At 35.7% G+C, this 24,636-nt stretch overlaps 1 protein-coding gene across 6 annotated transcripts in view; it reads left to right on the top strand.

Moving 5' to 3' along the window:
- The window catches only part of Nbea (neurobeachin), a 518,446-nt gene that overhangs the window by 226,529 nt on the left and 267,281 nt on the right, over window positions 1-24,636 (top strand). The window lies entirely within an intron of this gene.

Genomic DNA, 24,636 nt, shown 5'->3' with positions numbered 1-24,636 from the left:
AGTATATTCTCCTGTGGAACAAGAAACCTGGTAATTTAAACTTTCATTTTTTTGTAACTTAATAATTTTACTTTAAAATTTCAATAAATACTAATTGAAGATGAATGTAAATATTTTCTCACATCCTGTAAAACAATGAGAGTATTTTTCTTTGTTTATGTGTACCTTTTTCCAAAGTTTACAGAAATTAGAAATGTTGGAGATATAGGGAGTAAAGTTAGTAATATAATAATGCTATGTAATGGGCCTATGTTGTCTAAGTCTATCCACAAATTTTATATGAGGTACCAAGGAGCCAGAGTATCAGTAAAACTAGAATGTTAAAAATTATATGGCTCATGTATGGGGTTCTATCTTGTGGAGTGGACCTTAATTCAAATAAGATACTGGCTGACTGACTATTCCCACAGGCTTCAATCCACCATTGCACTGTGTATCTCACAGACAAGATGAATTGTAGATCAAAAGGTTTATGGGTGTATTGATGCACTGAACTTTTTAAAGATAGGTACTGAACATGCCAGGAAGTGTATCTTCAGAAATAACTGTTGTGTAGGAGGTCTGTAAGAAGGACTGTTGCCAATTATCAAAATAGGGAATAAGTTTGATCAAACATACGTGAGGACTTAAACTTCTTCCTAATCATATACATATTTGTACAGCTGCCTACCTGCCTGACATTTTGCCCAGTTTATCTTTTAAGAACTGGGATCTTTACCCTTCTATGACCATAATTAAAATGAATCTGTTTTTTTTTTAAGCTCACATTACTAAATCTATAAAGACAATCTAAAAAATTATTCCCAGTTAATATTTTAACTACTGTAATTTGTATAAAATTACTCTCTTGTGCAGCTTTCTTTCAAGAATTTTCACTTCCAGACACCTGAATTTTTTTTAATACCCTTTCATCAGTAGATGAAAGGTGGATGAAAGGTAAGAGAAATGGTTTGGTGCACTCTTAAGCACCCCTCAAATATTGTTAGTTGAATTGGAAGCCTTGTGTCCCTGTGGCCTCTGTTGATATCAGTGATGTACTGTGGATGTACAAGTGAGTATTCCAGAGCTGAAATACTGCCCCAAGGTAGAAATCACACATTCAGTTTTTTCTTCAAGGTGAATATAATTTCACCCTATAGTTTTTTCTGTAGTAAAAATTACAAATGTATAGTTCCTAAAAATTTATTTAATAATCAGGTCCTTCCTTGCTAATATGAAAATGGCATTTCTTTACAACACAATAATAGGAAGTGGTAGATCTTTAAGTTGTAGATTTAATTTTTAAATGTCATTAATCAGGAAAATGAAGTGTTGATGACTTTAATCCATGACCCTGCAATGACGTATCCAGTCCATGTGTCCAGGAATTACTCTTCTGTCACAGAGTGACGTTCATGTCTGCCAAAATTTGGTTGTTAATTTCCAGATTCATCTAGTCTCTAGTCTCCTTTCTCTTGATGTAGGCAGCTGGTAAGCATGTAAGCAAGTCATAATCACATATCTTTGTTTTTATTATCATTAATGTATGTAGGATTGTTTTTCTTTTGCATATGGTTCTTTTCATTTTATATAGATAGACCTCTCTTCCTTTGAGATAAAGTTCTCTTCACTTCACATAGAGTCCTCTTCCTTTCCTTGCATCTCCTCCCTCAAAGTTATATTCATCCTTTGACCCCATGACAGTCTATAAGCGACATTAAGGCACTCTCTTCAGTGCTTCTGTGGGACTTTATATTTCTGTGAATAGAAGTATTTTTATTCAATAATGAAAAGTATCTTAATATTTGTGTTACCATTATCTTGTGTAAATTTTATTACATAATTAATATTCAGTATTTTCCCCTTCAACTAGAAAGAACACTTTTTTACAACTGATGCTTATGGTAGAGGTAAAATTGGAAAGTAAGAGAAGCTAGGTAAAATGTTGTATTCTTTGTAAGAATTCCTGTTGTTGATCTGCTGCTGTCCATACCCTGGAGTTTTCTACTTCCTCCTTGACTGCTCTCTGCTCTACCAGATAGAGGTGCATGTTGGCTCCTGTCCTCAAATGTTTTTCATTTGGGGGATCAAACCCAGGATCCGAGGTGTGCCTGGTGAGTGCTGTAGCACTGAGCTCAATGTCCCACCTGCCTCACTCTCACTCACACCCTCATCCTTCCATTGTCTTCCATCTTAGTATGACATCCCTCCATCTTAAGAAAGAAAATTGTCAGACAGTTGGGAAGCCAGGGAAATTACACAGTTAACTCTTCATCTGCTTAACCATTGATTATTTCTGTTTGAAACATTGCTTACCATGAATCAATCCTGCGACTGTTGACTTCCATCATATATGTATGTCTTACAGAAGCAAACCTTCAAAAAAAGAATTTTTGTAACTGAAGCCAATTTTAATGTTTTAAGAGAAGAAAATTATCCATATAATAAAATATATTTGAATTGTATTCACTTGGGTGTTTTGTGTTTAGTTTTCTTCCTATACATGTAGTTGCTCAGTGTTTTCTCTACAACAGCCAATCATAGATACTGCTCTGTTTGTTCTTTACGTGCAAGCTAAAACAAGATCATTTTTTATCACTGTTATTCATAGGCTTTATTACTCTTATTATGTGACTCTAGAACAAGCGGTAATACTATTTGTATTTTGGACAAGACTGTAGTTACTCAAAGCTTATGTAGGTTCTTTTTAAAATGTCCAAATTCTTTAGGAACTATTTTGTAAAAGTCACTTAGAGTAGGTATGGGTCTAAAATCCACAGCAAAGATGACGAAAAAAATCGAGGGATCAAAATTGTTAGATCTGTGTGGCTCTCCGCAGCAATGGAAACTACATGCCAATGAAATCGGAAAGCTTTTCTCAAATATCCAAGGAGCTAGGGAGGTGGCTCATTGTGTCCACACAAGCATGAGGAATAGACTTTGTATCCACAGGCCTGTATACATGCCAGGTGGCTGTGGCATCCTGCTTGTGAGTACAGTGCTAGGAAGTGGAGGCAAACTAGCTAGCTAGACTAGCTGTGTGGGTGAGCTCTGCACTCAGCTAAAGACTCTGCCTCAGTGAGTAAAGTCTCTCACTTAACTGTTCATCCTCTGTCATCTGTCAGTCTATAGAGTTGTTACAGCTCCAGTGACAGCTTGTGGTCTACTCCTTGGGGACAGTTTTAATCTTTTATATTGCTTCACTCTGAAAACACTCTCAACCTTGTCTCTCCCCATTGCCTATGCTATACTGAGGGTCACTTAGAAAATCCAATCCTTATTAAACCCACCTGAACAGCTACAAGTCAATGACCTTGGAGGATCCAGTTTTAAAATGAAAACTTAAGGTACCATATGGTTTTAATTGTAATAATATCCACATCATTGTTGATTGCTAGCTTATCAGTGGCTGTTATTTAAAAAGTAAAATGTTTCCAATAAATAAAGTGGAGAATAACCCAGAAGACTCTCTATCCTCAGACTTACACACACACACACACACACACACACACACATACATGCGCGCTTGGGCTTTTTACAGGTGCCAGATGTGTGTGTGTGTGTGTGTGTGTGTGTGTGTGTGTGTGTGTGTGAGCTTTTTACCCATACCATGAACACATTTTTATTTTGGACACTTTATAAATAATACAGAACCAGGATATCTCCCAAAGGTTGGGAAGGGAGAGAACCAGGGAGCAGGAGAGATAGATAGGAAGGGAGAGAGAATAGAGGAGAGGGGTGATGTTTAAAGTGTGTGTGTGTGTGTGTGTGTGTGTGTGTGTGTGTGTGTGTGTGTGTGTGTTTGAAGTGTTCATTTCAATGCCTTGTCCTATAGTGGTACAAAATAACCCTGAGAAACCACTGTTCATAATTTTTAGTATTATTTATATTCACTTGAGATCTTAAAAAGAAGTGTTCAAGGCAGCATAATTGCTGTGAGGATTTAGATGAAAGTATCTTTAGTTTCCTAGGACAGGAACAAATGTAGTCTAACTTTAGGTAGCCTAGAAATCAGTCAGGAACATCAGAAATGAACCCACTACCTCTTTTGACACAAAAACAACTTCATAGTCTCTGGTTTCTGCATCTGTCTGTCTTCTCACCAAACTACCTTCTGTGGCATAGTCATCAAAATGGGGCCCACCACAGCCCCAACTCTGTTTTTTGTTAATGGGAATGTCTTCATTATTTGACTGGATGCAAAACACAGAATCTGAATGGCTCAGATGCTTTTGTTACTTTTGCCTTAGTTTTTTGTTTCCACCCAGATCAACTCAATTCTGGACAGTATGGCCAAGGTTGTAGGATATACAAAGCGGACAGACATTTTTAAAGAGCTCGCATAACTGGAAACATTTGGAAAGAAGTACAGTAATGTAGAAAGTCTAATTTGAATGACATCAATAATTATTAAAATTCAGAGCTTAAGTCTTTAGTGTTCCCGGGAGTACTATTCTTAAAAATGTGACAATATGCCATGAAGTTATCACCACCTCCAAAGGAGGGTGTCAGTGAACTGTTACAGGAATGAGCCTTGTTTTAAAGGTATGTGGGATCCAGAGCACTGTAAACACAGTAGGAAAACATTTTATCTATTTGTATTTTATTTTATAGAGAAACTATGTACTAAAATATGATTTCTTTCTTTTTCCCCTTGGGTGTGATAGGAATGTGCATGCGTATTTAGCTTCTGCCTGTGTAGGGCATGCACATGGAGGACGTGAGAACCAGATGTTGGCACTCATCCTCCATTGCTCTACCACCTTACTTACTGAGACAGGCCTTTCAGTCTGACTCAGAGTCAACATCTGTCTATTCTACCTAGCCAGTTTTCTCTGAGCAACCTTCTGTCTCTGTCTCCTTAGCACGGAGATCTGGCTGACATGCTCACCCAGCATTTTGTGGGTTCTGAGGATCAGAACTCTGGTCCCTGTGTTTTCAGGGCAAGCACTCTAACCATTGAGCCATCTCCCTAGTGCTAAAATGGTTTTTTAAATTAGTATTTTAAATTGCCATAATGGAAATAATGAATTCAAATACATTGCAATTGGGAACATATTATGTTATTAATATCACTAATAAAAGTGACCCGTAGAAGATAAAGTAATAGCTATAAAGTAACAAATGGACTAGCTGAAAAATGTTCCAATTGGTCCCATATTTGACTCTGGGAGTCATCCAGTCAGTTGCAGAACATGAGCTGTATCCATATCTGGAGCAGAAGAAAAATGAGCCTTTAAGAATTGAGTCTGCAGATCCTCAGTGGAAAACCTTGAAGGTGAACTTGAAAATATGAGTTAAAGGAAGAGATCACTGAACTACAAGAGCCGACTTCAAGGCTGCTGTGGTCACATCAGTATGGATAGAAGTGTATGCAGACCATAGGAAATTAACCACAGTTTTCTGGCAGAATAGGGGTCCACACTGAGGAGCAGCATCTGTGGATAGAATCTACACTGAGTAGCAGAAGGGCAAACGTAGTAATAAAGAGAAAAGTCCAAATAAACTGTTAAAGACAAACAGCCATTTAAGAAATTATCACATTTGTAAAAACAAAGAACAGGGTTTTTTTTTTTTTGTTTTGTTTTTTAAATCGTTACTATTTTGTTTCATTGATCACGGTTTTAAATACTTTATTCTGTAGTCATTTGGCCCTATTCTATTTGGGAATTATATGCAGAGAAGATTCATACGTCATGGGAAGAAGAGGAAGCTAAGATATGTAGGCATTGGTACCATAGCCTACTAAAGGCTGTCCTCCAGTATCCCAACATCCTTTTACTAGATACCAAATACTAAAGATTGTGTCACTTCCTTTAGTGCCAAGGATAGTGACACCATTTGAAAGACACAGAAGAGCCATACTGCAGTAAGAATAAAAAAAATCAAGGCAACATCTTAAAAGCTGAGGTCAAACATTATGTAAAAAATGACCTGAAATTTAAGAAAGCACATATTACATAAAGATAAAGGATATTAAGTTTATGCATTATAGTAAAAATAATGAGACTGGGAAGAATCACCATATCAGAATTATGTTTAAATAAGCCAAAAGAATTTATAAAAGGTTGAAGGAGATAAAAGAGCTATTTAAATCACAATTAAGCAATTATAAATCTAGAGAAAGAAAGTAATTATAAAGAGAATAATTTTTGACATGGACTTAGAAGAAATAAACAATAAATTTTATAAATAAGACCCTAACTGCAAATAAAGGAAGGAATAATACCAAGACCAAACTGTCAAAAAGACAACAAAAGATGAGAATGAACAGGATACATTTAGAATGCTTAAATTACTAAAAATACGTACTTTCCAATAGGGAAAACAAAATTAGAATTGTCATGAAATCTCTTAATGAAGAGACTGGAAAATATATCTTCAAAGGACATACTGAAGCCCAGTGCAAATTAACCAAAGATAAACAGTATTGATATATATTTTTAGATAATTTATGAAATTAAAAATACTTTAGAAATACATAAAATATAGAGTAATTGACAAGTGAGGGAGAATCTGATTATATATTTTTACATAATTTTTTCCTTCAGGAAAAAAATAAAAGTTAGATTGACTTTGTCTCCAACAACTACAAAAAGTTAACATGTAAGAAATGAAAAAAGACTCTTCCCATCTCTTTCCCTAATGAATTTACAGTAGTATTCAGAAAACACTGATTTGAGAAATCTTAATCCAAAAACTCAAATACAGATGTGTAGAGAGTACAACTATGTCTTTAATCTGAAAACTGACAGAGAGAAACATCAAGTACTTACCTACTCTGTCTTCATTCTTTGTAACAAGAGATTGTAGCAGGTGAGGTTATTTTTTTTCCTTATGAAATATATTATCTTGTAAATGATTCTGTGATAGGATATTGGGATAGTATTTGACATTCTCAAAAGTGTTAATAAATCTAAGCAAGGCTTTCAACTTCACAAAGAAGGAGAAACAACTTTACAAATGGGCAAAAAACTATGTCAGACCAAGACTGAGTGAATAAATAATATGAATGCCTATATGAACAAAATGTTGGATTATACCATAGGAGTTCAATCATCAGAATTTTTGTGGTCCAAATGGTTCAGTTTTCTCAAAGAAAAACAATGTGTGTGTGGCAGGGGGTGGGGGGATGGAGTTGTGGTTTAAGATTTAAAAGATGTCAAAACTAATTAGTAAAACTAAGTTATTCATACATGTAACTATATAATTTAGGTAGTGAGCTATAAAGAGAAGGAAGATGATTCAAAAGGATAATAGTTTAGTATAAAGATGGAGAGGGTTTCATTAAGAAAACACACATGAGGATATTTAGGATTCTTGGCAAAAATCAGTTTCTTTAGCTATGTAGTGATTATGAGATCATTTGCTTCATATGTCCAATTTAACTTATTTTTGATAAACCTGTGTTAAATTTTACAATTAGAAAATATTTTTCTGGTGCTATGAATTGTTTGAGCCCTGGAATGTGCCAAATACCCACTCTACCATTCTACCCATATTTCACAGTGAAGTATTTTTAATGTTCTATGTTGTGTAAGGTACACAGTTAGCTTGGAGTAACATTTAGAACCCAGTTAATGATGAACTAGATGATCTTTCTGGAAGGGAAACTTACCGTGAAGTTATTTCAGTAAGTGTTAAACTACCTAAAATTCCTAAATTTTAGGAAGTTTTCATTTAAAACATCTAAAATTATTGTCATAGAATTTAACAAGCCATATTTTAAATTTTGTAGTCAAACAAGGAATTAAAACTAACCAAGATAATTATAAAAACAAAACTAATGTAAGAATTAAAACACAGTCTTCTGCATGACACTAAATATTGTAGTAGCACCCCACCAGCATGTGATCACAGTATTTGACAGTGACAGATAATGCAGTAGAAGCCTCTGCGGAAGCAGAGGGGTAATTAGATCCTCTCCTCACTAAGTACATAATGACACAAGCAGGAAATCTGAGAAACACAACTTTAGATGCTTTAGATGATGGAAATGTTTGCCCTTCAGCCACGAGAAATAGTTCCTAAATTAGGCATGAAAGATCAAGATCTTTTATGAAAAAAAAGATCATCAAGATCTTTTACATGAAAGATCAAGTTATATTCTACATGCAAAAAATTTGATCATTTCAGTCCTATATCCTTTCTCAATTGATACAGAAAAGTCTTTGATCATATTTGATATTCTCGTTATAAGAAATACTCCGAAGAATGTTAGATAACAAAGGAAGCTATCTCAACATAACTGAGGTCTCAATAATTGCTCAGAGCCACCTTCCTAAGCAATGCTGTGGTGCTGAATGCTTTTCTGTGCATTCTAGAGCATTAGAGTGGTCTAACTTCTGTTTGGAATAGTACAAAGAGTTCATCTAGTTGTCTGTGAAAGATAAAGATTTACTCATACATTGGACAGGAAGAAGAAAAACCTGTGTTCTCCTAGTATTCCTGAGTAGAATACCACTTAGCAGTAATGAACTTATAGGACACAAAACTAACACCCTCCACATATCATCTGTCTTTGTATACATTGACATTGAGTAGTCTGCCAAAGAAACTAAAAACTGTTGCAGTTTTAATAGCATTTCTGAGGCCTAAATGTAACTAATATGGTAAGTTTTGTATTATGCAGATTTCAAAACATTGCTGCAATTAAAGACATTCTAAATGTTCATGGATTTGTAGACTTAAAATTAGAATGTCAGTACTACAATTCTCGTGAAAAAATTCACAATGACAGCTTTTGTAAAAATAGAAACATAGTCTATTATAAAATTTATATGCAATCTCAAGGGCTTCAGAATAGTAAAAATAAATAAATAAATAAAGTAGGAAATGATGATTGAAGCAGCTTACTGATTTAAAAACTACCGTGTTGTAGTAATCAAAATCAATGTTTACTGGAATAGGTAATCAGAGACTGTGTTTTAGACTTTGAAGAACTCAGCCATCTTTCAGTCTCAGACTCTTGACTGCTGGTATGGAAGGGATGAACCATTATACATGGTTGCTTTTAAGAAAATTACTAAATGACTTGAACTATGTTTTTTTTTTCTCATGACGGAATAACAGGGCATGAACTTGCATTCCTCTTAGTACCACTAAAATATTTGACACAATCTGTGAATCTACAAGTTGTATGCATTGAACAGCAGGCCTTAGATACCTGTAAGCCCTGGGGGTACATGGCAATAATTGAATGTACTTTGTGGTTTCTATCGTGCCTTTTCTGGAGGCATATTCTGCACTGGGATATAGAAAAGATGTTCTTGTGTGAATCATAATAACCTTGCTGAATTGATAGAGCGATCAGAATTGAGGAAGCTGTAGCAAGGGAGCTACCCTTTCAACTAACTCTTAAAGTTATGTATGGCACCTTAAAGCAATTAATACAATATCCACAAATTTAGGTAAAATTCAGCTTAATATTTTATATTTCAAAGCTTACTCTATGTCCATTCTAATTCTAATCTATATGCACTACAAAGCAAGCAAAACCACCTTTCATTAATGAACTTCATAGGATAAAATTGTACCATGTACAATTTAATTGTGAAAACACAACAGCCCAAAGACATATTAAAGAATATAGCAGAATGCAAGCATTTGCCAGTGTTGTATCCACAATGCCTTTATCCAGATGAAATCGTTATATGAGATGAAGTAGCAGTGAAACTTAGCGAATTCTATTCAGGGTTTTGTTAGAAAAGACAGAAGGGGGGTTTTAATAAAAAGGGGAGAGAAATCATGAGACAGTAAAAGAGACAATACAGTAAAGGGAGAGATACAAATCTGAGAATTTGAAAAAAATCTGAAATGTGAATTAATAAGAACATATGAGTGCTCTGAAAAGTAATAAATAGACTGTTCCAGATGAAACAGAAGAAAAGGAAGTTAAGAGAGCAGCACATAGAAATGGAGGAGCTGCATCAGTCTAGTGTACATAAGCCTGCATTGCATGAGAAAGAACACCAGGCATAGGGTGGCAGAAGAACAGAAATCAGGAAATGAATACCATCCTCAGCTATACAGTAAGTTCCAAGCTTGCCTGACTGCCTGTCCCAAAAAAGAAAGAATATTCTGTATTTTATGCTATGTTGGTCTGGCCCAGGGGTGGGAGGAACAGGGGGAGATAGAGTAATAGCCCGATGTCTTTAGAGCTGTAAATCCTAAGATTTATAATAATCAACCAACCACCAGCTGGATCAAGACTAAGTAACACCCCACAGAACATGTTAAAGAGGAAATTCAAAATAACTGCCTGATGAAAAGCAGGCACCAGCCCATTTAAAACTGACTTGGATACAATGCTTAGCTGATAATATCCAAGGCCCAAGGGCACGTGGAAAGTTCAGCAACATTAGCATGTAGGTGCATATAACAGTCAGCCACCACTACAAACACATGGAAGTTGTTAAGATATGGACCATAGCAAGAAATAGTAAGATGCCACCAACAGAGCCATCTAAGATTCTCAGTATGGTCTTAAGGATGCAAAATAATCCAGAGGAAAACAATTAAGGTGGTTTTCTGAGTTAAACACTTGTTGTATATTCCAGTAATCTCATCTTTAGGTATTTTCCCACGGGAAAAATACAAAGTCATACAAGTGTGTTTTCATAGCAGTTGTGATTGTAATAATAGCTAGAAAAATGAGAAGGTCCTTTAATCGTATTTAGATGGATTTGAAGAAACTTAATCTCAAAAAGAATTCTATTTATATACATATTTAATATTCTCACAAAACCAAAAACCAATAAAGCAACAACAACCAAAAATCTCAGTGATAGAAAACATATAAGTGGTTTCTAGAGGCTATCAATGAGGAAAATCCCTCACTGTGTGGAATTTCTCTGGTGGGAAACAATTTTTCTGTGCACTGATAATGATAACACCTTTATCATTATTTTTAACATAGTTAGTATACATGTTAAGTTTCACAGTATAAAAATATGAGACTTGTATAATGAAAACTGAGATTCATACTTGGAAGAAATTAAAGTCTAAATAAGACTTAAAATGACTGAAAAATTTGCTGCTGTTATAGCATCAGTACCACCCCAAGTAACCCACAGTTCATTTACATAAAACATAAAAATCTCAGTGTTTTATATAAAACTACAAAAATCAGTTTTAAAATTTCATTGAATTCTCTTCCAGTCGTAGTGGCACATGCCTTGACCCCAGCACTCAGGAGGCACAGGGAGGGGAATCTCTGAGTTGGAGGCCAGCCTGGTCTACAGAGCGAGTTCCTAGGTAGCTCTAGCTATACAGAGAAACATTGTCTCAAAAATAGTGATTTCTCAAGAATAGGCAAAATAGGATCGCTACATAATGCCATATGCATAAAAGGTATGCTATAGGAAGGTAGTAACAGAGGACTGTGACGCACTACTTTAACCAACACATTGTATATTGAGATAGAAAATGCATTTTCAGATAGACATTTACATATATGCTCCTGACTGCATCAGATGCGCTCTCTCTCTCTCTCTCTCTCTCTCTCTCTCTCTCTCTCTCTCTCTCTCACACACACACACACACACACACACACACACACACACGGGAGGCAGAGGGGAAAGCAAAAACATATTCATGTGGTGGGTGTGGAATTTACACAGGTCTCCACAAATCAGGGAAACTACTCCAAGCTAGATCACATTAAGCCAGAAAAGAAGTCATAACAAATATAAAAAAGGCTCAGAAGATGATCACGTAGGCCTGCAATGTGTAAAAACAAACTGAAAGGAATTTTATGAACATTGAAACTCGTCTGTAACTTTATTTCTTTTCAAATTTTATTTTTAATGATGGTTCTTAAGTTGCCTTAACCTCTCTTTTAGCCCAACATTCACCAGAAGTAGTGGAAAAGAAAGCATATGGGGAAATAGACCTATTTAGAAAGGGTTCTTTGGGTTAAATCCTATCTGCGTTGTCAGGAAATCAGTAATTTAATTCACAGGAGTCAGCAGCAGCAACCTGATCCATTCTTAGACATTTTATAGATACACCAAAAGTCCAGTTCGGTGAAGTCGTGTTAGCAGCAGCAGTGCTGACACTACCTAGCAGAAATAGCCAGGCCTCAGCCTCAGCTCAAGTCAGCAGGAGGTATCTGGGTCCATGGGAGCATGGGAACAGCAGGAAAAGTTCTTGGCTATGCCTCTCAGTGAAATGAATATCAGCGAAGATATGAGACCAACAAAAGAATTGCACAACTAGCTCTATAAGCAAACCATGCCCAGCCTTTGTCACTGTACTTTGAGTCCTTTTTACACTCCCTGCAAACATGTGTTTTCGATGGGTCTTGCCTCAGCATGTGAGTCTGTCTCCGCTGACATCACTCTAACAATTAGCCAAAGTCCACACAAGTGGCAAGAAACCGCAGTACGCCACCAGGAGTTTTTTGATGCATTTCTTTCTGTGGAGTCCCAACAAATGTAGCTCAGCTATACAGTGTAAGGTGGACCAGTACATGCATGTTGTTAGTGAAGAACCTTTCATCACATGCTTGCTTTAGCAGAGCATCCTTTCTCCTGTGTCTGCTTTGATGAGATGTCCTTTCCCATTTACCACGCCTTAGTCTTTCACTTGTGTCCACTTCAGGGAATCACTCCTTCACGTGTTTGCCCCAGCAAAAAACATCCAACTGACTCTCCAAAGAACCCTTAAGTTACCACTTCACTCATCAACATGCTCCTGACAACCAGGGTATCAATTAAGAATATTACAGAGAATATTTTAAATTTGCTTGAGAGGACGGGAACTAGAGCTTGCAATATATTAAAACTTACTGGGCAATGCAAAAAAGCAGGTTTTAAAAGGATTTGTAGAACAAACTAACTACATTCAAAAGGTGAGGGAGCTTAGGCAACCTGCTAAAACATGAAGAAACAAAATTCTGAAAAGCTCACTGAAAGGCCTACTGGGGAAGTGCCCTACCTAAGGATTCATCATATCTGCAGAAACAAAACTCAACACGTTGCCATGATCAAGAGGTGCTTGCAGACAGGAACCAAGTGTGGCAGTTCCTGGGGAGGTCCAGCCGGTAACTGACCAAGGCAGAGGCGGATGCTTGGAGCTAGCCATTAGAATGAACTCAGGAAACTGGTGGGGAAACTGGCAGAAGGACTGGAGGAACAGAGGGGTATTGCAACCCAACTGGAAGAACAACATAGACTGGTCTGACCACCCAGTTTTCCCAGAGACTAGACCACCAACCAAGGAGTGTACCTAAAGGGATCTTTGGCTCCAGATGCATATGTAGCAGAGGATGGCCTTGCCCGACAGCAACAAAGGGGGGAGGCCCTTAGTCCCTGGGAAGTTTGATGCCCCAGAGTAGGGGGATGTTGGGTGGGGCAGGAGAGTGTGGCTAGGTGGGGGAGCACTCTCATACAGGCAAAAGGGAAGGGGGAGGGCAGATGTGGGATAGGGTGATGGCAGAGGGGTAACCGGGAAGTGATATCATGGGATGGGGGGTAGGTAGAGGAGGTAACTAGGAAGTGGGATATGATTTGAGATGTAAACGAATGGAATGATTAATATATATATATATATATATATATATATATATATACACACACATATACATGTATATGTATATATATGTATATATATAACACTCAAGTCTCATAAAAATAGCAATATTATTAAAAGTAAATGAAATACAGATTTAAAAAACAGTAAAAAAATATATACAAAAGTATTAATCATGTAAGGGACAGAACATTTACAAGAATAAAAAATGTAAGCATGTAAAATCCTTTTGTGAAGTAATGGGGCATTTTATTATATAGCTGTAAAAAAAATCTCTTATTAAAATGAGATGTTGGCTTAAGAGGCACAGAGACCTGATGGTCCAGAGACCATTGGTACATACATGTGATTGAGGTAGCCATCATGTAGCTGACTAACTACAAGTAGGACTTCACTGTACCTAGCAGGCATAGTTGGAAAAGTAGCAGACTCAGCCTGGAACAACTATGAGACTCCATTTCGGAAAGATTTTAGTTGAGCTTGCTGATGAGTTTGCATATAGCAAACTCAGCAGAGACATGGAGACTACACACTGACTCAGCTTCAGCAGATTTCTGCCAGACTCAAGGAAAGGTCTTCTGGTTCTACATCTATGGAGGGAGATGTGGATCCAGCTGAGAATCTGCATGGGAACTTGAACTCTCATTGCAAGCAGCTAATTGACAAGAGAACAGTACACAGCAGTGAGGCTGACACTAGCAGCTAGAAACCTGAAGGACTTTCTCGAGGTATGGCTAACATGTGACACTCCACCTGTAAAGTATGCCTCCTGACCAGACCACATCTGTAACCAAATTTCCAAGAGGAAGGCCCAGAGTCAGGATATACACCTGAAAGCCATATAACAAGCAGGTCATAATATTCTCTGTACCCTATACTTCCTCTTTGTTTCTTTTCTTTGTCTCCTTTTCACATTCTTTCTCTTTTTTCATTTTCCTTTTCCAAAGGACATAGTAGGCTGCTCAGGTTTGTGATTACAGATGGTTTCCAATCTCCCATAAGCTGAGAATGGCATACCTCATGTGAGTCATGTATGTATGTATGTGATTTGTATCTTTCTTCCTTCCCAGTCAATCTTCTCTGAAGACTGCATCACCCTAATGTACTTTGTTCCTACCACTCCCACTTCTCTGTTTCCATCTACCCAATTTTCCATGTTGTCAACCCAGTACTAACCACTAGTTTTACCATAAGTGTTCTTTTCCTTTCCATTCATACTCAAAATAACATATTAGTGTATACACTATTGTCAGTTAGCCTTCCCTTGATAAAATTGTTGACATGTATAATATGATTAAATTGTAATTGATTGACTATTCTTTTATTGGGTCATTACCCTTTGATAGTGATTGATTCTGAAAATAATATCATAATTACAGTGGAGAGCTGGTGATCAAGCCTCATCACATAACCATCACTGAGTATATCAGAGAAAAACAACACCAGAATTCTATAAGAACCAGCCCTCTTAAAGAGGGCAAACGTGCCTTATAAAAGAGGAATGATTGCATATACTTAAAATAAATATAAATGCAATTAGGTTTCTCAATCCAGAAAAGCAAGTCATAGCACAAAACACAAATAGAAGAATGAGGGTGAACAATTCCTTAAAATCAATACTGATTCCATACTAAAAGCCCCCAGTGATATTGAATTACATGACATCCCAGAAAAGGAATTCAAGAAGAATAACTAACTGTATTCAAATGACTTAAGACAATTTTTGAAGTAATCCAAAAACACACAAAATGTTGAATAAAATAAGAAAGTTAGTGCAATATATGAAGTAACTCTTTAGTAACTTCTTCAGTAAAGACAGTTCTGTGGAAAACTATACCAATAAACTGGATCAAGGAAAGGATACATTATCTGGCTTTGAAGGCAAAGTGGAGGAGTTGGAACATTTAAACAAAACTAATAATTAACAGAGCAATTTTAACAGTACTCTCAACATATATAAGACACAATGTAAAGAAAGACCAAATTTAAGAATTATGGGAGGATATCTTAAGGCATAGAATATATTTACTCCAAAATTATAGTAGAAAAATTCCCACAATTAGAGAAAGAAATGCAAACCCGATGTAAAAAGCACTTAGACCATTAACACCAAATATGAGCACCCCATCCCATAATAAAAATCCTAAATACACAGAACAAATATATATATAACAAAGGAGAAACACCACATCACATAAAAGGGAGATTTTTCAAGAAATTTAAAAGCCATGAAGGCTTGAGATAATGTATTTCAAGTTCTGAAAGACAAAATCTGGTAGCCCAGGCTCTTGTACTGCCAAAGCTACCAATCATAACTAAAAGAAAAAGAAAAATTCTATACCTTAAAACAAGCTAAAGAACGTCATTGCTACTAAGTCATGTCTATACAATATACTGGTAAAAATCCTCAGACTGATGAGAAAGGCAAATATCCATGAGGTTATAGGGAGAATGACCTGCTAAAATAATAGCTAAGCAGGAAGTAGGATGGTCCAAACTAAAATCAAGAAAATGGCAGAAATTTATACCCATCAGTGATAACTGTGACTATTAATGGTTTCAATTCCCAAATCAAAAGATACAAACTAACTGTAATTGAAAATCAGGGCACATCTTTTTGTGGCTTTCAAGAAATGCATCTTTCCATAAGAAATAATTCCTCAGAGGTGAAAGAATGGAAAAGGTATCAAATAAAATGTACTTATAAAACAAGTGTTTCTCACTCCTCTATATATGACAAAACAGCTTCAAACTAAAACTGGTCAGAAGAGGTTCTTTTGGTTTTTTGACAGATTATTCCAAAATGATTAAGAAAACAATCCATGAAGACCATGAAGAGGATATTATAATTATAAACATATACACACAAAACATGTGGACCCAATTTTAGAAAACAAATATCACTAGAAGTAAAGATGCAGATGAACCCTAAAACAATCCTGGTAGGTAAATTTCTGACACCTGAAAAATACTTATCCAAACACTACAGAATTCACATTTATCTCAGCAGTTCAAAGAACTTTCTACAAAGTAGATTATATTTAAGACACAAAGTAAAGCTTAGAAAAAAAGGAAATTTGAAGTAATTTCTTCTATCTGATCATAGAATGCAACTAGACACTAACAAGAGAAACTATAGAACTACATAAACTCATGGAATGTAGGTAGTGCTTGCAATTCCTCAGATAAGGTGGTGAGAGCTGTGCCCAAACTGCAAATACATGACTTGGGCTAGGCCCAGAGAGTTTCTCTGTTCTAACTATCCATAGGCCTAGGCTTGGAAGCTTCTAGCCTCTGTGCGATCTTCAAAGCTGACTGATCCAATCTGGCTTCTCTCAGCATCTGCCTGAATTGTTCTGCTTGACTCCATACTATATACATGTTCTAACCTTCTGGTTCATTCTCATTCTCTGGCTCATTCTGCCTTCACCTGTGTCTAGCTTGTTCTCTCTGTAACCTGTCTCTATAAAACTGTCCTGGTAAAACTGACACACATACACACACCACCACCACCACCACCACCACCTTCATTTTAAAAATCCTCTCTTCATACTCTTACGTAGCCTCTCTTTTGCTGTTCTACTGTGAGTTGGTGTTATCCTTTCTCTGACTCTTTCTGTCAAATCTTTCTCTGATTAGTCACATTGTCTGCCCATCAACTAGACACCACTTTCAAATGTGGATGTTTTCTTCTTCAAACTAAACTTACTTTAATTATTAGGGATTAAAAGTGTGTGCTGAGGGCGTGTCTGTATTCTATACAGATCATACTGTAATCTAGGGTATGCCTACATTTTTGTCAGATCATCTCTTTGGATGTGGTTCATTGTTGGAGCAACCATGTTGCTAGATTAAAATTTCTCTACAATGGAAATTAAACAATACATTATTGTATGATGAGTGGGTCACTGAACAAATTTGTAAGGAACAACAACAAAAAAAAAAAAACGAAATTAAAAGAAAAACATGGCATACCAAATCCAGTATGATACAATGAAAACAGTTATAAGATAGAAGCATGTTGCCCTAAGCACCTGCATTGAGATCTTAAGAAAACATGATAATACACTCTACTGTCTTGGGAAAGCAAGACCGAGCCCCAAGTGAGTAGACAGGAATCAGTAATTAAGATTGAAGCAGAATTGATAAAGTTGGGTGTTAAGTCAGAGTAAAAAGAATCAAGGAAACAAAGTTCAGGTCCAAGGCTACCTCAGTGTATTATTTTCTAATTTAATTTATGTACAAATTTTATGGTTTCATTGTTCCTTACATCTGAATAGAATTCCAATGTCTGTATGAACTACATTTTTATTATTCATTCTTTAGTTGAAGAACATTTAAGTTATTTCCATTTCCTGGCTATTGTGAGAAAAGTAGCAATGAACATGACTGAGCAAGTACGGCTAGAGCAGTGTCAAGTTCTTCAGGTATAATCCAAGGAATATAGTTGGATCATGTGGGAGATCTACTTTTAGCTTTTTTTGAGAATGTTCCTCACAGATTTTCACAGTGGCTTTACCAATTTACAGTCCCACCAAAAATTGTAATTTCTTTCTTGATGTTAGCCATTCTGACCTGGGTATAAAATCTCAAAATACTTTTAAGTTAGTTATATTTCTTTAATGGCTGAGTATGTTGAATACTTTTAAAGATATTTATTTCTTCTTTTGAAGATACTTTCTTCAGATCTATAGCTCATTTATAAATTTGAGTCATATGCCTTTTTGTTGTTTTTATTCTTTGTTTTTTTTATTTTCGTAATTATTTGTATATTTGGATATTAGTCCTTAATCAGATATATGTTTGGCATAGATGATCTCTCATTCCATGAGCTTCCTCTTTATCCAGTCAATCGTTCCCTTACTGCACATAAGCTTTTTGGGTTTGCAAGGTCTCACTTGTTAATATTTGTTCTTCATTCCTGAGAAAATAGTCTTATTTAGTCTATATCTCTTAGGATATTGTCAGCTTATTTCTTTTAGCAGTTTTAGCATTTTAGGTTTCATAGTGATGTCTTTTTGGAGTTTTTTTGTTTTGTTTTGTTTTGTTTTACAGCATGATAGATATGGATCTAATTTTTTTTCTTCATTTGAACGTTCAGTTTTCAAGAACTGTTTGTTGAAAGTGCTGTCTTTCTTCCAGTGTGTAATTTTACCATCTATGTCAAAATCAGATGGCTGTATCTATATGAATTTATGCACGGGTTTTTTATTATGTTCCATTGATCTAAATGTCTATTTTTTCTACTAGTACCATTTCTTGAAGGTAATCAACAGCTGCCTAATTGGACTTAAGACACTGGTCAGTCAGAAAGAATGCTTACCTGGAATTATTCACCAACTAACTACCTATAACTGATGAGGTCATGAACCCTAGAGGAGAAAATACTACTGTGACTTTTCTAAACCATTATAATCCTTAACTATATTATAAATACTTATTATCGTTATATCCACAGATAAGTGTAACTCTCACCCCTTATTGGAGAAGCTTATCTTTGCAGCAGATGGAGATTATTATATATATCCAGGAACAGTCAAAATGAAGAGGACTACAGACTCAGTACTCAACCCCAGGTCTTTACAATGCACCCTCTATACCCAAGTTGGGAATATCATGACAGAGAGCATGGAAAATTCATAAGAGCCAGAAGATCAGGACATCTAGGGCAGCTGAACCCATGAAAACTTTAGAAATTCCATCCCCTAAATAGGACCTGTATAATAAGAACATCAGTGCGTTGACATGCCAGTGCGGATGTGGGAAATCTCACAGGATTTCACTCCTAGTGAAGAGTGACAGACAACTAATTGCTGCTGAAAAAATGGAGAATTGGTCTTCTCTAGGAATTAGCATCCTGATAGGCTAGCCAGTCTCAAGTGGTCAACTCTAAACACATATAGATATGAGCAACACTAAAGGGACTGACTATATAGGTGTGTGTGTGTGTGTGGGAGAGAGAGAGAGAGAGAGAGAGAGAGAGAGAGAGAGAGAGAGAGAGAGAGAGAGAGAGTGATTGATTGTGTGTGTGTGTGTGTGTGTGTGTGTGTGTGTAAAACAATAATTTAAGGATAGGCCAATAATTTGAAAGAAATTGTGGGTGACAGAGATTTGGAAGTATTAGAGGGCATGGATGGTGGAAAAAGAAGTTACCGAAGAGTCAGCGCCCCTATTCCCTGGGCTTGAGGACTAAGGTGGTTAATATTGGTCTGTCTTTCTAGGGAAAAGTAGTGGTTTTGTTGGAACAAGGAGGACTAGCTAGGACTTATTGCATAGACATAACCTATTGATAGAAATCGGTATAATTAGTATTAAGATGAAGTTATAATTTCTTAAATGGTACAAAATTTACTTTGATTTTAAATTTAAGGTTTTCATTGGTACAAGCTTCTTATTGATATAAAATTGAGATGAATATTGATACTCTCATGGGCATTGTGCCTGTATAACACATTTAGGAATACAAGGCTTAGACCCAGTCCTTCTTTAACATTTTTAACAGATTTGAGATGGTTAGCCTGTGAGTTAAGGGACTATAGCAAATTCGTGGCTTGGAGTTTATTGTTAGGGTGTTCTCTATGTTTTATTTAGAAATAGCTGAGAGGAGTGAACAGACAACAGTCCAGGTTACCTTACATGGATAGTTGGTTTTCAAAACGTCAGAAGTCCACAGAATTGACGTTACAAACATTTCTATATTAACGTTCATTTTGATTAGAGACCTGTCTGCTCCTGACAGCTTCCTGTTTTGGATTCTAAGAAGAAATTGAGCATCCTTGGAGTTACTCCAGTTGTGCAGAGACAGCTACAAGGCAAGAATTGCCTCTTTCCATCTACAGACAAATTACTGTCCAGAAAAGGACATACTTGCAGAGTAGTCGATTGATTATATCTGCCTAGACAGAGTAATCAGCCCTTAATAATTTCTGCATCACTAAGGTCTGTCAGATGATTCTAGGCCAGAAGGCTGAAGATTTGATGCTCTAATGTTCTGTAGTATAGGGGCTGTCCAGGTGTTCAGCGGTCTCTATAAATTGGCTAAGTTTTAGAAGCTATGCTTTATGCTTCCCATAATTTCAGTTAATTCAGTCATTTTAGATTTTTGACGGGGTTGAAGACCTATAGTTTCATAGCCAATCCTGGCTATTTACTTTGAGAGAAAAGATCTGAGTGGATGGTTTTCAGCTGACATTCATTCTAAGCCAAGAAAAACGCCAGGTTCAAAACTAAGTGTTTTAGTTAGGAAGATGACAGAGGTTCTGGTTAGTCAACAAAATGATGGACTGGGTATTAGGACTATCTTGTACACTGGTACTAATAGGAGTAATTATGCTCTAATTGTATGTTGAGAGAAAAGTGTTATTTTAACAGGAAGGGTGATATGTAGGAGGAGCTAAGGGGGAAGGAGTACCGAGAGGAAGAGATGGAGTAAGGAGAGGAGAAGATGAAGGAGAGGAGAAGCAAGGTGATGAGAGCGAGAAAGAGAGAGAAAGGGGGGGGGGGGCATGGAGGCAGATTTCACGTGTCTCCACCAGTCAAAGATAGTTTATATATCTAAGTTGGGTATTGGGTTACACTTCTGATTGAGCATTACCAAACTTATAAATCCTTTGACTAACATTTAAAAAAAAATTGTATAAAAGCAAAAAGGAAAAGGGGGCAAGGGATAGGGGTTTTCTAGGGAGGGGAAATGGGGAAAGAGAATGGCATCTGAAATGTAAATAAAATATAGAATAAAAGAAAAAAGAAAAAAGAAATTAATAAAAAGGATAAGACTCTAAATATTTCCTCAAAATAGAGTTCTTTGAAGGGAAAAAATCACAACATCAGCAAATCTTTATCTAAATTAACAAAAATAAGCAGAACAATCTCAAACTAAATCAGAGGTGAAAAGGGAGCCATTATGATAGATACTAATGAAATTCAGACACTTATTAATAGAACTTCCTTGAAATTTTATATTCTATTAAATTGCAGAGTATAAGGTAAATGGATTTTTAGATGCATATCAACTTAACAAACTTAAATTAATAAGATCATTAAAACAGATCCATTCATAAGAAGCAAGGAGGCTGATGCAGTAGTAGAAAATATCTCCCCAGTGAGAAAAAAAATTACTATGGGTCCAGGTGGATTCACTCTGGAATTTTTTCAAATTACAAAGCAGAAGTAACACAGCATGGTAGTGACACAAAACATACATGTACATCAGTGGAATGGAAGATTTAAATAGAAACCTATAGTTCCAGCCACATAACTTTTGAGAAACACACCAAAACACAGCATATATACATAGAAAGACAGCCTCTTTAACAAATAATGCTAGGAAAACTTGATATCTGTGTGTACAAATAGGAAATTAGATCCCTTTTCCATGCAAAAAAAATTTCAAAATTAATTAATACCTTAATATAGGACCTGAAACTTAAAGGAAAATGTGCAAAAATACCTTAGAAGTAGGCATAGGAAAGGATTTTTTCAATTGTATCCCTGTTTCAGCCAACAATGAATGGATGTGATCTCATGAATCAGTTAATCAAATGAAGAGGCATCATATGGAATACAAGAAAAACATCACAAGACACTTAATAGGATTAATACCTAGAATAATCTGAGAAGTGAAGACACTAAACAGCAAGAAAGCAAAGAACCCAATCAGTAAATAGCATAATGAAATGACCAGCCAATTATTAAAAGATGTGCCAAGGAACATGAACTTTTTGGAATTAGTTAAAAACTAGATATAAATATAAAATTTTTAAAATGTCAATAAAATTGCCCTGTTCTGAGAGCTCATGGGAAACTGTAATAGTAAAAGATCTCAAAGAAAACGTAAAAACTGTCTACTGTTTACCAGCAACATTCGAAATGTCAGTGACATCTACCCAAATTGAATTTTAAATACCAGTACAACTTTTTACAGGCATCCATATGTAGACTTTTTCCTGGGCTGTCAAACATATCTCCCTTTTTCCTCGAGTTTCAGGCTTTGAGGTCAGGCCAGGGCAAGTCAGCTCTGACCATCAGTCCTACTCAGGTGTCAAAATGCAATTCTCCACATACAGATACTTCTTAATTAGTTGGGGTTGCCACAGCTTACAGAAACTCTGGATAACAAATAAAAACAAGTCATTAAGGCCTAATTCTCACTAAAACAGTCTGAGGAAAAAATTAGGCAAGAAATAAATATTTGCTAGGACTTCTACCACTGACTCTTTATATTTATATTGTTCAAAACATGTATGGACAGTTGACAGTCTTAATATATAAAATTATTTTCCAAATGTGTAACTTATAACACATTATTGATGGTATATATTTTTTATATTTTTATATTTAAGTTCTACATATAATTATGTATTTCTCTTTATTATATTATTTATAAATCATTTAACCAGTATATAAATACATAATTATATAAATATAATGTGTGTGTGTGTGTGTGTGTGTGTGTGTGTGTGTGTGTGTGTGTTCTGTTTTTCAGAAAAGATTAACTAGTTGACCATGGCAGGATCAGGTGCAATCAAATGATTCTAGACCATAGGCGCTTATATTTCAATAGTTTTTGTAATAGCTTTCAAAATTTCTAGATCATGAACTAAGAACTCTGGATGTAAAAAAAAAAAATGAAATGCCATACAAAGACAGTATGTTACAATTTTTATTTGAATTTTTCCCAGAATTCTTCAAGTATTTTGCTTTAATGTAGACATATCTGATGTTCACAGCTCAGTGCACTGAGGAGGTTTAGAGAACAGGTTCTTAAACGCTGCAGTTTATGTTTGCTGTGAGCTTTAGCATTTAGGTTATTCTTGCCCTTCTCCATGTGGAAATAGGACTTGTGCTTTGTGCTGCACATGCATGACGTCATCTTCAACCCTAACAGATTTTTTTCTCTATCTCATGTTCATGTTTTCTAGTTCTACTAGGTCCAACTCAAGATATTTTTTTCATTATTTTAACTTTGTTATTATTTTAACTTTAAAACTATTTACTTAAAAAGCTGACAGAGTGTATCAGCAAAGTGTCTGATTGGAAAGCTATTTCTACCAGTGATGTTTTGTCTGTTTGCATGCTTGTTTTGTTATGTAAAGAATGGTTAAGGCTAGGTGCACTCTCAGAAGAAGATACTTTTATTATCTGAATACCATATTTAGCAAATTCAAACATTTTCGGTTACTGACCTTAGAATACCATGTCACTCTCCCTACAAATAAGACCACTCATGCAAGTTTCATAGTTCCTGTTGATTCCTGTTAGTGCCACCATTTCCTATTTCTGTTTAAAAATTAATTAAACATTGTCTACATCACCAAACCACTGTCCTCAAATGCTGCTGAGATAGGCCTTGCTACCCTGACTGAAAACTGATCAGTGTGTTTGCCTGGGTTTTGCACTAGAATCCAGGCTTCACTAGGAAGTAGGACTTAACCTGTTTCATTTGTGCACTGGCCTGTTGTTTTAGAACTCAAGTTAATTCTTGGGAATCACAGTTCCTGCCTTTCTGATCAGTGTGCTTCATCTACATTCAGTTTCAAAGTAGAAATATCTCTTGTTCTAAGATGAATTAGAAAGTACTATTTACTTTTAGTTGATAAGTTCTAATATTTTATGCTATGTCTTTGTGTCTACATAGATACTTGCATACAAACTTTTATGCATCATTAGTATCACTGGTATATGATATAAATTATCTCTGAAATCTTTCTCTGAATTACAACTAGACTTGAGTTACATTTAGAATATTTAGACAAGATAATTTTTACATTTTTATTATTATTGTGTGTATGTGATGATGTGTAGGTATGTGCATCTCATTGAGCACATGCATGAGGTAGGACAACACCTTTTAGGCATTGATTCTTTACACCTTTATTTGGGTTCTAAGGATGAAACTCTGGTCATTAGGTTTGTGCTTTTTCCTAATGATCAATTTCACAGGCCCACAATAACACAAAATAATTTTAGTTTGTAATTAAATTAATAACAGCATGATATATATTTTTGTTTACACAGTTTGAGGAATATCATAGCAATGAATTATTCCTTTAAGTAAATTATGAGCTTATAATTTCTGAAACCTTAAGAATATTTATTATGTCGTATTACTTAATCTGCAAGGCT

Source organism: Arvicanthis niloticus, chromosome 4 (assembly GCF_011762505.2).
Source record: "Arvicanthis niloticus isolate mArvNil1 chromosome 4, mArvNil1.pat.X, whole genome shotgun sequence".
In the NCBI taxonomy this organism is placed as follows: domain Eukaryota; kingdom Metazoa; phylum Chordata; class Mammalia; order Rodentia; family Muridae; genus Arvicanthis; species Arvicanthis niloticus.
Note: the sequence above shows the minus strand (reverse complement) of the source record. Positions and strands in the feature narration are given on the sequence as shown.